The 6609-nt window shown below is 35.8% G+C and overlaps 2 pseudogenes; one reads left to right on the top strand and one right to left on the bottom strand.

Moving 5' to 3' along the window:
* The window catches only part of LOC107755701 (actin-related protein 3B-like), a 6692-nt pseudogene extending 2738 nt beyond the window's left edge, over positions 1–3954 (bottom strand).
* A 1682-nt stretch (positions 3955–5636) lies between these two features.
* Positions 5637–6609, top strand: part of LOC107755700 (DNA repair protein XRCC2-like) — a 4822-nt pseudogene continuing 3849 nt past the window's right edge.

Genomic DNA, 6609 nt, shown 5'->3' with positions numbered 1-6609 from the left:
ACATACATATATATATATATATATATATACACCTACGTACGTGTACTGCGTTAGGCTAACCGAGACTTGTCATTTGCACTTATATATTGTTGCTCTTTTGTTAGTTTTGACTGCTTTTATTGTCCTCATTTGTAAGTCGCTTTGGATAAAAGCGTCTGCTAAATGACTAAATAAATAAAAAATAAAAATAAAAATATACACACATTTTAAGTGTTATTTTTCCAATGTTCTTTTGGCCTTTTGATCTTTGCTCTCCAAAAACAAACTTTCTTCATGGCTTCATTTTTGAAACAGGTTCTCTTGCACAATCTTCATTTAGTTTACATCATCTATTCTTCTTTCTGATGTAAAAAAAAAAAAAGATGGTCTGTCCCTGATGATGAAAGGTAACCCAACAGTATGATGCTAACACCCCTTGTGAAAAAGAAGTGTGCTTAATAGTACTGAATGTGCACTTGTAGTGTACTTCAAATCAGGGGCGTGTCCAGGATTTTATACTTGAGGTGGCAAAGAGGGGACACATACAGATTTGATTCATTTATTTCTTAATTGCAGTGACTGCTCTAAAATACGAAGCACCAGTGTTTCAGGAGTTTAGAATACAGAATAAGATGCATGCTTATTCGATAACTGTTTAATTTCCTATTTGGGTTCATGCATATGCTTTAAGATTAACTGATTTTTTCTGCAACGTCTCTCTACTAATAGTGAAGCTGTGGATTTTGATTACTTCAAAACACAAATACATTTTCGGTATAACTTTTCTGTTTCTAAGCATTTTTATTGACAAATCACAGGGCAGCGTTGACAATATTTTTTGTTTCTGTGTGTGAGTGATCCGTTATGTGTCTGTACATGTGTGCGTGCAGTACAATCCTTGTAGGCAGAACTAGTTTTTGAACGGCTATAGTTATGGCATTAATTGTGCAAGTGATTGAGTCGTAGTGGAGCACTCTGAGAGCGAGCGAAAACCAGAATTCTCCGACTTTCAAAAGATCCCCGCTTCAGTTAAAATCACGCTGCTCCGCTCTCAATGCACTTCGATCCCATAACGCTGCTTTGGGGTGGCAAAGCTCATTTTAAGGGTGGCAGTTGCCACCCCGTACCACCCTTGTGGACACGCCACTGCTTCAAATCTCTAGTATATTGTTAAAAATAATAAAATAATAATGAAAAAAGGCCACTTAAGTGAACTTAAAAAGTGTGCACTTTCATGACTATGTTTCTTAACACACTTAAGTACACTTTCAAAGTTTTACATTAAAGTGAATTTTAAATAATGTTTGATTAACATACTAAAGCACATGTAAAGTTCTTGATTATAATTTTAACTGTAGTGTGTTATTCAATATTGATTTGGATTTGTCTCATTTTTGATAAAGTTTGCTTCATTGATTTTGTTATTTTCCTGTTTATTACTGTGAAGCTGCTTTTAAACCATCTGTATTGTATATAGCACTATATTAATAAAGCTAACTTGACGTTTTCACAAGGGACCGTCAAACTCTGCTGCGGGAAGGTTTTTTTTTTTTTTTTTTGTGGGTGACAAGTGTCAAATTCTCATCAAACATGATTTTAAAACGCTCTATCACTAAATCTCTACTCACACTACAAGCTGAGCAATGGTTTCTTTTGTGCCTATCTTCCATACAGCTCAATATCATGTCAAGCCCTTGATATGGTTGACCGGTGCCCCTTAACTCTGTTCTCAGTTATTGAACCCTGTAACTCCTTCAAAGTGATCCTGGGCTGGGCTTTAAAAGACAGTCTTTTCTAGGCAGTGTCTGAGTAGTTGTAGCTTTACACTTCCTGATAATTGAACCACTGCTGCCCCCTGACATTTCCAAACACTTTTGTACATTTCATGAAATCGTTGGACAAGTGCAGTTTTTTTTTCTTCTTGGCATAACATATTGACATGATCGTCTCCTTTTCCACTTGCTAAGAAGTTTCTAATTTTACACTCAAAAACTGTATATAATCTGTATACCTATAGGTTGTTTTAGGTGTACACTAGCAAATATGCAACAAATATGCTTAGAAATTTCCAGAGGTAGACTGTACAGTGCCTATAAGCGTCAAATAACAGACTGGTAGGATTGATCACAACTGATCACCTTGGTTGCATAATTGGGTTTATCGATGGCTTCATCTCCAATGAAGAAATCAAGGTCATCCACCCCTTTCATGAGACGTCTCTGTGCCTGATCTCCAACACTGGCTGTCTCTCTGAATGCAATACCTGAAATGACAACCCTACACATTCATATAAAATATGCTCAACACACATTTGAATGTTTATCAGTTTCGTTTGACAAAAGCAACAATCAATAAGTGTTATGAAAGGATACGTGTCGATAACAGGCTCAGAGCCTACAGTATGTTGAGGTTAAAGCAGTGGTGAATTGAGAGTTTCATAAGTGCTTTAAATAGTGCTTCCCTAAGGCAGAGTTTAATTAATTTTGTGATCCAAATATTATATCCTGTATCTGAGTGCTGGACATGCAGTAGTCTTCTCTGATCTGCCCTGCTGTGCATTAACAACTAAAACTGGCAGGCAGCTCACAGGATGGCATGATAAACTGGGGCTCCGTGTTTCCTGCATAACCAATCTTGGTGTACCTGAAGAAGAACGGTATATCATCATCATGCATGAAATGAATGAACCAGAATGACTGTGCTACAGTCTATTTGTTTATAATTTTTCAATCAGTATTTCCACTGAGTACACGGTCTGTCCATTCATCAAATAACAGCTGTGGTAGTTTATTATATAGCTATAGTGCACCTGATTAATGTCTCAACATGGCAGCCAAATAATCAAGACAAACATAGTTCAGATGAAAACTTAAATCATACCAAAACCCATAACAGGAATAGTGCTATACACTCTTTATTTTTCAAATGCAGATACTAGATGTTTACATTCTCAAGGTACTAGTTTAGACATGTGCCGGTATTAGGTAATGTGATATATCACGGTAATGAATATGCACGATATTGTTATCGTGGGCACTTCTAAATACCATGAATAATTATATATTACAAATTATTCCAAATTTTGAATGCACTTTAAGAATACTTTTCCCATCAACTGGTCAAAATGCACAACACCGGCTGTATGCTGCGTGAACGAAGCTGTGCAGCTCACTGATGTAAACAAGCGCGGACGAGAAGCGAGCATTAGCAATTAATCGCAACATGAAAATTTGATACCGGCATATCCCTACTAGTGTTACAGTACTGAATTCATCAAACAGCTCAGGACAAATATAAAAATATGCATGTATGGCAGTTACATACAACCCACATCCCAATTCATATATCCCTCTTCCATATTTGTGAATTTATGCACCTGACCCTAATCATAACAGATTACAGCCCTTTAGAAGCATTTTAATAAAGTTCAGGAATAGTAGCCTATAGAAATGTGGTATGTTTTCTACCTCAAACACATGCTTTCATTGCAATCATATAACGGCATACCTGTTATCTGCCACAGATAATAATAAAATGCAAAATAATGATACTAAGGCAAAGCATTTAGTCAAGTTATAGTCTGCAACAGCAAATACTTACAATATTTGGCTTAAAGATCTGTTATCATCTTGACAGCAAAGCTTTAATGTCAAGTCTGTCCAGCAGAAATTAAACTGGAGGAGTATGAATCACGATAGTAAACAAACTCACCCTGTCCCGCAGTCAATCACGCACGGAGGGGGCCGCACTGCCATCACCAGCACTAGATACAAACACACAAACACATCCGACCGCATGTCACAACAGTAACGACGTCATCTACATTGAAACCATGTGTCGTTCACAGGGTTGTCACGTGTACCTTTATTGCGGTGTGGAGAGAAGGCGAGTTTATTAATATTCATAAGCCAAGTCTTCGCCAAACGAAGGTAGCCGAGAGACGTCATGACTTAGTTAATTATGAGCCAAACCTTCTCCGCCACAGATATGAAACGTTCGCTACTGGAAGGTACCTTCCAGGAACGTCAATATGGCGTAATTAATATTCATGACTTAAATAATTGCCATAGTAGGCTCCGTAATTTCATGAGCTGGCAAAGTGCCTGTAAACAGACCACAGAGCGCGTGGAGCATTATCATTGTTTACGTTCTTAACCTATTACTTACTTACGATTCAGCTTTAATGGCAGACGTACCTAGATCTGTAAATTGGTTTGTGTTGATTCGGTCCAAGATTATGGTGAATCGATTTGGAAATAGCTCACAACTCAGTAACTTTTTTGAGGTAGCTTATGAGGTTTAAAAACCATGGACGTATATGATATCTTGGCATATAAATGAAATATGTTATCAATGAACGTTGGAAAATTTTGGGATAGGGACTCTATTGATTATTATTATTATTATTAAGATTACTGTCAGTTTTATTTATTTATTTTTAATTTTGTCACTGCTTTTATTGTGTCTATTGTTGATTTGGCAATATTATGTTAAACAAACAATTAAACAAGCAAGCTGAAACCGAGTTATATCCATGTATGCCCTTTATAGGGTAAACTCTAGATGGCAGTCGGTCCTAATTTTACATTAGCCTATATAATTTATTTAGAATGAGTTGTAAACATTTGTAGTCCTAGTGTATTAAAGTGATGCTGTATAAATGATCTTTACTGTCTTATTATTGATAGCTACTCACTAGTTTTTGGTATTTATATTATTTAAATTATGTTTATTAGTAAATAATTCTATGTCTCACTTTTAAAAGTTTTACATCAATGCACACTGTGTTCTTCAGACCAGTGTCAGAAATTAAAGTTTGTATAAAAAGGCCATATCAGTACGCAGTGCCATTTACTTAAATTGCATTTCAGTTAATTAGATAATTGTAATATTCTTTTAAAAATAATTGTATGTAAAAAATTGTATAACAGTATATTATATTATACAACTATCTATTTTGTGTTTTCATCAAAACATGTATGATCTGTTAATCACTATGAATAGAATAGAATATTATGAAGTAATATGATATCAAATTTTGTAGTCTCAGAAAGAGCCTGGTGTAATTACTCAAGTAATTGCATTTTTTTCCCCTACTATAATCTCTTTATGTGAATAAGTGGCTAATATAATTGGCATTTAACATGAAATTCCAGAAGAAAAGTAAAAGACTAGTTGCACACCCTAACTCCATCTCTAAATAAATGATCTCAGATTCTATAAAATACGCCAAATATAAAATAAAATTTGAAATTTAAATACATGTGTTGTTGTGGTTTCAATCATAGACTGTATAAAAACAATATGACCTTTTTGGACACTGTAGGACTTTTGTTTTGAAGTGAAGACGAACGCTTATTTACCAGGAAATGGAATTCCGAAATAATTGCGCGAAAACCAACGAAATGTGCCGCTGCTGTCACCACCGTCGAGCTAGGTGGGCGTGGCTTCACCAACCTGCTCCCGCCTCTTTGCCCATTTTCGATTATCCGGGAGTGACGTGCGGTGACGCGCTGCCAAGATGGCGACTTTTGAGATTCAAAAACGCTCTTTGGAAATCTACGGGTGACGTCACGGACACTACGTCCATGTTTTTATACAGTCTATGGTTAAAAAAATTAAATAAAAAAATAAAAAATAAAAAAAATATACAGTCTATGGTTAGAATGGCTGAGAATGGTGCACAGGTACATCTAAAAAATCATTTCACACTAATGCTTTAAGTAAACTTACAATTACTTGATACATTTAAACGAACGCTTGCATAATGACCCGCTAAAAGGCATGGGCTATTCCTGTAGATTTACATTAAAATAGTTTCATTCAGATGATCATTGCCTTTTTTAACTGAATCTTAGTTTATGTGGAAGTACAACTCGAGGTTCAGGCATTTTCATGCATTATATATTTGCATGGAATCGTACAATTGATAGTACTGGCGTGCCACTTGCTATACCTTGCTTGCAATAAACATCAGTGTTTGTGCTTTTCTAGTTGGTAAGCAGACTTGAAGGGCGACAGTCTTTGAGGGACATTGAACCCAATATATTCCCTGTCGACGGTGGTCCAGGTCAAGGTGAAGTAAAATCAAACTGACCGTGCATGAATTAAACAGAGATTGAACTTCAATCTAAAATACCATCTTTAAGTTGTTTTAATTTGGAGATTCAGTGTGAAAATATATTTATGATTACAAATTTTAATGTTACATGTGATTAATTTACGGTGCTCTGCATTTGTTTAGCCGTTCGTCAATATTACTGTGCCAGCCTGGAGTTATACGGTATTCTGCCTCTGTTTTTACTGTACATTAAAGTCTGTGCTTTTAAATTACGGTGTGACTTGTGTACTTTCATACATCTGTCGGCACTTCTGTAGACAAACAAATTAGATAGATCGCGATCTAACAAACTGCTCCATATACCAAAGCACTGTAAATAAGCAACGACTAGATAACTTGGCTACAATAATTAATCGTAAATAATCTTTAAAGTTTTTTTTTCTTTTTATAATGCAGATGCCAGCTCTCAGTCTAGGGCTGCCCACTTCTGCACGTGTGAGGAGTTGAATGCCATGACAGCGTATCACATAAAATCAGTTACTGTACGCAATTAAATCCGTTTCATACCT

The sequence above is a fragment of the Sinocyclocheilus rhinocerous genome, unplaced genomic scaffold, assembly GCF_001515625.1.
Source record: "Sinocyclocheilus rhinocerous isolate Xijiao unplaced genomic scaffold, SAMN03320098_v1.1 scaffold1193, whole genome shotgun sequence".
Classification (NCBI taxonomy): Eukaryota; Metazoa; Chordata; class Actinopteri; order Cypriniformes; family Cyprinidae; genus Sinocyclocheilus; species Sinocyclocheilus rhinocerous.
The sequence above is the reverse complement of the archived record's forward strand: the minus strand, read 5'-3'. Positions and strand labels throughout refer to the sequence as shown.